The sequence below is a fragment of the Amblyomma maculatum genome, chromosome 3 (genome assembly GCF_055883805.1).
Source record: "Amblyomma maculatum isolate TAMU_Amacu chromosome 3, ASM5588380v1, whole genome shotgun sequence".
In the NCBI taxonomy this organism is placed as follows: domain Eukaryota; kingdom Metazoa; phylum Arthropoda; class Arachnida; order Ixodida; family Ixodidae; genus Amblyomma; species Amblyomma maculatum.
The window spans coordinates 167,654,448-167,663,346 of NC_139346.1; positions in this window are offsets into that span (position 1 = coordinate 167,654,448).

An 8,899-nucleotide genomic window follows, 5' to 3' on the forward strand; every position below is an offset into this window, starting at 1 on the left:
GTCGGCGATTAACATCATCTATGGAGCGTGGGCAGCATAGGAGGGGGAGGGATATAATCTTCTTGAATATCAGAGCGCTTGCAGATTTAGTGAGTCGGGCCGGGAGCACGCGCTATTGTATAACGCGTGCTACGCACGTTTAGACGCAGATGTATCGCGCTCACGCTTCTCTCTGAAGGTAACGCTCTGTTGGCTTAGGTTGGATTTGTCTAGAGCGATTTGTTATTCGGATTCGTTTTTCTGGATGTATTAGAGCGGTACATCTTTCTGAGTGTCCGGAGGTGATGACCGCGAAGATGCAATGTCGATGCGCTCTACTTGAGGTCAGTACAGTGACAAACGTTGTTGCTGACATTCTTAATCGATTGATGAGTGGAGCCCCATTCAGTAACCTCTGAGTTGCACAACATGTGGCCTACATTTGTACTCTTTAGTGCGACTTCAAAACATATCCTGGTCTGAAGCTGCATTAGTCGTAGCACGTCGCAAATGAAAACAGTAGCGTTCAATTGCTTATGAAAGAGAATGTTATCAAAAAGGATGCTTCTTAAAAAGACTGCGGAGAGAAGAACCTTTCTTGAGAATTCGGTCTATGAAGTCACGTGATCTACAGAAGCGACTGGCGAGTGGATGTTCTTATAAATTAAAGTGACGTGATCTACGGGGGGCTTGACGGGCGGATTTTCTCATGAATTAGAGGAGAAAGGTGCAGCAGGAAGGTAGGAGGAATAAGAATAACAGTGAAGCTATCGAGTTAGGGCTGTACGCCGGATGAAATAGAATAAAATATTCCACTAGTTATTTGTTCCTTTCTAGCTCCGCAGCACAAACCGTTAACGCGCTTTGAGATAAGCCAGGCAATCGCTCTTTGCAAGCCAAACAAGGTCAGATATGCATGAGTCATTCATGCGCTCTCGAATGAGTGAGAACGATCTCCGAGTGTCTGCAGTCGTCGTGAGAGCGCGGTCGGCGGTTGACGTCCTCGGCAGCTCACTGCGAAAGGAGGGTTCGCTCTACGCACCCCTCATTTCCACGATAATCGTCTCCGTTTCGTCGCGGCGCCTTCACCGCCTCATTTGTCAAGCTCGCGCAGCGAAGGACAACAGTCAGCGAGGCGGCATTAAAGCAGCGATCGCGGTTGAATGAACGGACTTCTGTGTGTTTTGTTCTAATGCGATCTTCGGAAGTGATTAGACGCGGCCAACTTGCACGATTCGCTTGCGTAGCCATTTTCACTGTTTATAGCTTCGCTGAAAGAACGCGCATCCTGGGCTGTGATGCGCATGCGCGCTGACGCGGTGTTCGTCCATCGGAACGTTGTGTCCACGGCGCAGTGGCAATGCATGCGTTCAGAAGAATTTTAAAAAGATGTACACCAATGTAAGGACTGAAGTTGGCCGTATTCAGTCTCCCATCACTGATTGAAGGAATCTGTAGGAGAAATCGCAGTTCCTCGGCAGAGATAGGTTGCCACGTTCAAGTGACGAGGGTATTAATTTCACTGAAAGCGGACCTTTTGCAGAACAGAAAGTGTCAAAAAGTTAAAGTAACGTTACAACTAACAGCTCTCGCAAGCTAACTGCGTCACTCGAGGACAGGTTTTGTGGCGCGCGTCTCCGTGGATAAGATACACAGCCGTCCACTTTTAAACTATATATTCAGTCTTTTTCGGTGTCGTCACTCATTTGAATCCGATGGAGGGAAAACTATTCCATAATAAATTCCAATATCCTCAGAAAAAGTTTTTGTTTTGCGCGCAGGAATACATCAGCGTAACGTTATGAGATCCAGCGAATCGATTTTTTACTTTAAACCAAAATTGTCTGGAGTTCACATCAGCGTTCCCTTCAAATGTGGTAACGGCAGACGCTGTTGAAGATGGCTCTTATACAACTTAGAACGACTGCGTTTCTCTAACAGGCATTTAAATATTGTATTCACTGGTGTTCCTGTCACTTTCGTTATTTCTTTTTTCATCGCGTTATTACCTGAGCCGATAATGAATGTAGGATGAGTAGCTACAAAGAGAGAGAGAGAGACTGCGCAAGTCCATAGCACAAGTTCAGGTTAATAGTTAATGCTGAAAGCGCGGACCAAGGCGGTATGAGCACACTTAAAGAGTACACAGCTCCAGAGAATCTTTGTTAGTCCTGTGTGCGTTTTTAATCGGTGCCTTTTCGTTGTCACCCGCGCTAAACCATATCCAGTTAGTTTAGTTGTCTGCTTTTAATAAGTGCGGTTTAAGATAAAAAATCCCTGGAAAGGGTTTAGCAGTATGCACGGCGAAGCATATGAACAAAAAAGGCGGAGGAGATGTGCTTCATCTGCTTTACGTGGTGTTGTATATTCCAAATCATGCAAAGAACGCTACTGCGAGCCTGCAGAGTACGCTGTTGAGTTATTGTGACAAAGATCACTACACATCTTTCAAAAGCAGCCTCTCATGAGAGTTTAACTCATAAACATTTTCTTGCGCCGTCTTCAATCAGAGTCGTAGCCGAGGCTAACTGTGGAGATATTTTTTTTTATTTTTTTTTCTCTCCAAATGTTGCCTTCTCGCCACCCTAGAGCGCTTTTCTATCAAAGGGTATCTTCTTCATTTCCGGACGAGGCATAGTGCCAGATGCTATGCCTTCTCGAGCGAACATGATGTCACAGTCGTTTGGTCGCGTGCAAGGACCGAGGTGGCGGTATTATTTGGAATGCGCTCAGCCAGGTGGCAAGGATTACGGGCGCCGCGCGGCGCTTTTGGAGGAGTGACATCGTTTGTAAACCAAATGAAATCGCAGAGGAACTGTATAGCGCGAACGTGAAGTATACGATAGTTTTTGGCATTTTTATTTGTCGCGTTGTATCTGTAATCGTTTTTACGGTATGGCAAGGTTTTCCGCAAGAACGCATAAGATCGTGGTCCGCGGAGTTCCACATCGAAGGTCGGAGATGAAATCAGCTTTGTCACATAGGAACTGGGTAACTGGGGATCTGGGAAAAATGAAAAAGAAAATATGGTGGTGGATATTTAAATTGAAAATGAGGGCGCTTTGTGGCTAGCAAATATATGTATATGAATTCCCATCATATCCAACCATGCCGGAATAAACTGTTTGAATTACGGCGCTGATATGGTGCACGGTTGTACCTTCAGCGACGCAGGAAAAACCTAAACTGTGTCGAGATGAGGACACGGGTGATACATGTTTTTTTTTTTTTTCAATAAGTTTCGTGTTATGTTTGAACACCACCGGCGTCCTGTAATACTGATATGACGTACCTTTAGAACAACTTCAGTGTCATTGAACTAAAACAAAAGTACGGCAGAAAATGAATATTTGAGGAGAGAAAAAAATATTTTCTTACCCATTGGAAACACATGCGGACTTTCCATCCTCAGTCTGGTCAATTTTGTTAAATTTATTCTTTACTTTTGTTCCCGCTTGTGCACACCTTTGCGTTTCTTCAGTCTCTTTCAGTCAACCGCTGTGTTTTTATTTCTGAAAATATAACAAAAACCACTGGTTTAATAATAAGCGTCTGATAAGTAAATTGTGTTTTGGTAGTAGCAGTTTCTACAACGCTGGGCAACAGTTTTATTTTTTAGTAAACTTTCAGTTCAGTTCAGTTCAGTCGTTCAGTCGTGTCCGACTCTTCGTGACCCTATTGACCATGTCACGCCACGCTTTCCGGTCTCTCACTATCTTCCTAACATCACATAACTTCATCTGCAGTGCCTCGAGGATGCCATCTAAGCATCGCGTTCGCTGCCTACCCCTTCTCCGGCGACCCTCAACCTTTCCCAACATCAAATCTTTCTCCAGCGACTCCTCTCTTCTCATCAGATGGCCAAAGTAGCTGAGCTTTAACTTTAGAATTTGACCCTCCAATGAGCAGTCCGGGTTCATGGTCGACAATATCGACTGATTTGATCTTCTGGCAGTCCAAGGAACTCTCAAGAGTCTTCGCCAGCACCACAATTCAAACGCGTCAATTCTTCGGCGTCCTCTTAAACATCGTGCCTATAAACGGTACTATTGATCGCTACAAGCGTTGGAAGACGGGGACTAGGTGGTGGACACACAGATACTCTGTGACCGCAGCATTTAGAAAACACAGAAAAAAAAGTGCTTTATTAAAATCATTTCGAATGACGCTCTATTTCTTGTTAGGTTTTCTCGGACTAGTAAAGTTTCAGACTAGTATAGTGAAAACCGCTGGCATTCACAGATTATATTTCTTTCACTGCCTGTTGGAACAAACTAACCTTTACGTTAGCAGCCTTCGTATATGAAATATATAACTATCTTCGTCTTACAGTGCACAGAGCTAAATGTGAAGTCGCTCTTTTCTGTGATTACTGCCTACCGTGGAACCTAAAAGTACGACGTTAAATATATTCGGAATGACAAACATGGTGGCGTAGATTCGGGGATTTTTCTTTGTCCCTTTTTTTTTTTTCTTTATTACTCAGGTTGCAGAAACCGAACACAGAAATTAAGGATGCGAGGCATAGGCGAATAACCCCACGAATAAATTGAACTTGCATTATATGGGCAAGCTCCCGTGGATCTTATTATTCCGGCGCCACCAGGCGGTCTTTGTACTGTACTTAACTCAAGTTACTGACATTCTAGGGGAAATTAAGAAGAAGAAATGGGCATGGGCAGGACATGTAGCGCGAAGAGAGGATAACCGATGGTCGCTTAGGGTAACAAACTGGATTCCAAGGGAAAGAAAGCGTAGCAGGGGGCGGCAGAAAGTTAGGTGGGCGGATGAGGTTAAGTTCGCAGGGATCAAGTGGATGCAGCTGGCACAGAACCGGGTTATTTGGAGAAATATGGAGGAGGCCTTCGCCCTGCAGTGGGTATAGCCAGGCTGATGATGATGGCCGTGGTTCACTGGGCTCAAGGGGTTGCATTGTCGGTTTAGAGAACATGCGAATGACCACGCACCTACCTACTGTGGATCGCAGTGACGGCACGCTGTCTCACGAGGAAGATAGAAGTCACGGCGCTGTGCATATATATATATACACATAACTTAGCAGTGGTGGTTGAGGAAGATGTTGCGACGACGCTGACGTCACCGCAGCTCTTCCACGCTGGGAGAGACGGGTTCATATCTCCGAAACGCCGCGCGTGGCCAGTCTTGCGCAACTGCTTCGAGTCTCTTATGACTTATTCAGACCCACGCTGCGTGCTCTGATGAGAATCGCTGAGGCCTCCTCGTCCGCCAAGTACCTGCAGTGTATCGCCGCCGCTCATTTGGCCAATGTATACGCGATGGGGTGTTAGATACGATAAAATATGAAGCCTTGGGCAGTCGGGTGCACTTTATAAAGGCGGATGCGGCCTTATTAGTTGAAGCTGGGGAAATGATAGCTTAGACACCGACACGTAATTACGTTTGCAGTTAGAGACGAACGGGGCTTAGCAGAGACGTTGCCAGAAGTATTTTTCACTGGGTTTTATATGCCACCTGTGAAAAAAAGGAGGGGGGGGGGGGAGAAAAAAGGCGGCAACGGAGGGATGGGGGTTCTGACACCGAACCCTCAACCCCTCCATCCTCCTCCTGGTCACACCCTCTGGTGCTGAGGGTAAAACAGTTCTCTTACAATATAGTGTCATGGAAACAAATAAAATAAAGCTCTGTGCATTATTCTGAAAGAAGACGTTTCTCGCGAAGGTACAAAACAAGAAAATGGTTGTCTTATAATATTTTATTTGAAACTGATAACAAATCAAAATAAGAGGTTTTGACCCATTAAATGCTTAAATAAAAACGTTTAAAACAGAATCTATGCATCGACTATACTGTGCGTCACTTCTTACCTTATTTCTTTCTTTCTTTCTTTCTTTCTTTCTTTCTTTCTTTCTTTCTTTCTTTCTTTCTTTCTTTCTTTCTTTCTTTCTTTCTTTCTTTCTTTCTTTCTTTCTTTCTTTCTTTCTTTCTTTCTTTCTTTCTTTCTTTCTTTCTTTTCAATCCTAAAGTGATTACACCATTCATTTGCCATTTATATTCCCTTCTGCTTGCCTTGCTTTCTTTCACTGTTACCTTCCTAAATTAATGCGCCATAACGATCACCTAATTTCCGTGTCCTTTCCTCTTGAGCAGAGAAGGCAATTTGTGTGTGTCCCATATAGCTGCAAGACACGACGCGGCCAAGACAAAACGACTCTCCTATAACGCGGTTGAATGAACGCGCAGCAATCTATATGCCTTCCGCCTAGCGTTGCAAACATCTAAAATCCCGCCATCGCTGTCTACGCGTCGAAAAAGCAGCGGCCAGTGTTCCCATTACTCCCGACACGCAAGCGGACGGAGCAGCCTGTACGACTTCGAGCAGCCACGTAAGGAGAGATAGAACGAAACAACAGCTTTTTTCTTGGCCTTTTCTTATTATGAGCACAAAGATGTCCAGTGGTACGCCTGCAAGCTCTTTGTATGCAGTTCGCCCGCGACCTTCACTCGCGTAACGGAATGGAATCGCGCAACCCCATATGAGAGGGGCGACGGCGAAAACGCGGGAGTCTGGCGGGATCCTCGTGTGACGAGAGATTGTATGCACAGGTTACGATTGCGCATTCTCTGCGTCGCCCTCGTTAAGGACGTGGGTGTGGAATATTCCACCGTGCAGCGCTGCTCTGAGCCCTCGGGGCAGTGGCTGTGTAGGGACTGCTCTCATCACGTGTTCCCCGATGTGCGCTGTTTCCTCGTGTGTGACGAAAGCTCCAGCTCTGCAGAGCTCACGATTACGGGCATGATAGCCAAGTGGGTAAACGACTGACTTGAGGTAAAGACGGGGCCTCTTGAAAAGAGCGAGATCTTGTCATCGAGAAACGAAATAAAACCAATAAAAGTTGAGGAAGAAGGAAAGAAAATATTAATAGAATTGAATCATCTTGACAGTGAAATGCAGGTTGCGTATACTGTGACGGTCGAAAAGCACGCAACAAAACAACGTTTTAGTTTAACGAGCCTGGTTTATTCTAACGAGAACAAACAATGAAACTGATGACTAAGTGATATGGATGTCAAAGAAAAAAAAAAAGAAACGATATAAATGGTTTAAACCAGAACCGATGTCGTCTACTGAAACCATTCAGGAAAGACAATGCCTGCGAAAAGTCAACTTAAGCCATTCAGGAAAGACAACGCCTGCGAAAAGAGAACGGAAGAAAGAATACCGCTCCTTATCGACTATACTTGCGTCAATTCCTTCTTGATTCATCTACTTCCTGGTGCAAGTGGTTGTCAACGCTTCCGGGACACGGCAGAAAACTTGAACGGCGTCAACCCACTCACGGGCGCGGTGCCCTATCACGGGAGCGTCCTAGAATTGCGCGTAACGTTGCGTAATTCTCGCTTTGAATGTTTAGCGTAGGCACTGGTATCACGTGAGTTCTTGCCAATGCGTATAGAGCAAATAAAGCGGAAGCAAATAAAATCGACCTTTATCGCAGGGAGAACGCTTCGTTCAATAATGACAACCTGGAATAAGTTTTTTTTTTTTTTTTCCAAGTACGAATGCACAATCACCTCATATGCGGAGCCTGCCGGAACATCGCCGATATGAAGTATTTCCACAGGCCCACTTAAAACGTTGTAATAAGGCTGAATAAACAACAGATAAGTAGATATGAAAAGGACGTGGAAGCATTCGAGTTGAAAGTTCCACTTTCGGATTATGTTCTTCACTCTTTACAGTCGCTGTTTGGCCAGCATAAGAGAATGTGTAGAGCCGCGTGGACTGCTGGTATGGCTATGCTTCAGTTGCCAGGATTTTAAATTTGCGACGAAGTGCAGGATCAATTGCCCTCCACAGTTTCGAATTCGGTCCGTTGTAACGCAGAAGTCGCTAGCGCTGCGTATACATGTTCCCATTGAATTCACGGTTTCTCTTTCAAAGACGCTTTCGTGTCTTTCTCTAGCCTTGTTCTGTACAACGGTCAGGTAGTGATTCTTACATAAAGCCGTGTGCTGGAATAAACAAGCAGGCAAGTGATTAACTGCTCGCCGCAAAATATATTTTTCTTTAAGGCGAGATGTCCATCCAATGCCTATAAAGCATTTGTCTCTGAAAGGCTTCACGCTTTTTGCCTCCTAATTTTTCAAATTCATTTGGAGTTCCTTGTGTCGATTCGTTTCTTTACCCCAACACCGTTGGTTCATCCTTGAAAACAAGCGCTTCCAATCTAGAAAGAAGGAAAGGATAAAGAAAGCTAGAAGGGGGAGAAGAAAGAAATAAGCGCAGAGAAAGAAAGCAAAATTTCAAGCGAGGAGGAAATAAAGCCGAAGATCCGCGCCACCTGTAAGCTCGAAATAGGAGTGAGAAGAGGCGGCAGCAAGCCAGGCGCGTGTAACTGTTACACACACAAACACGCGCGGCTACCTCCTCTCCCCTCAAGAGGTGGAGAGAGGAAAGGCTAACACGGCCCGTTAGCCGCGCGTGCTTCACGGGTGAACGGCCGAGAGACGCTGTGCTCTCGTCTCGGCCAGCAACTTTTCCTTTCCTCGTTCAAACAGCGACGCAACGAACTGCTTCGGGCAAGAACGGACGAGCTGGCCGTTTGCGACGCGACGCCGGATTGCGCTTCACATTTCCCCGCAGCTCCCTCTCTCTTGTCCAAGGGCGCACCTCGAAATGCGGCAAGATCGAGGGAGCTACGCGTACCTATGAGGAAGCGAAGCGGACCTCTCATCTTTTTCACCCACTGCTGTAACGCGTGAGGTCCCACTTTTTACGTTGTCTGACCGGGTAGCGTAGGGTAGAAGCGCTGAAGACAGCGTGAGGCGAAGTAAAGTCTGTAGGTGTGTGCCGTGATTGGATAACACGGCGTCCGTGCCTGATGTGGGCACGCCTAGCTTGCTTTCTTTTGTTGTCCGAGCGCGTTGGATGCGGATC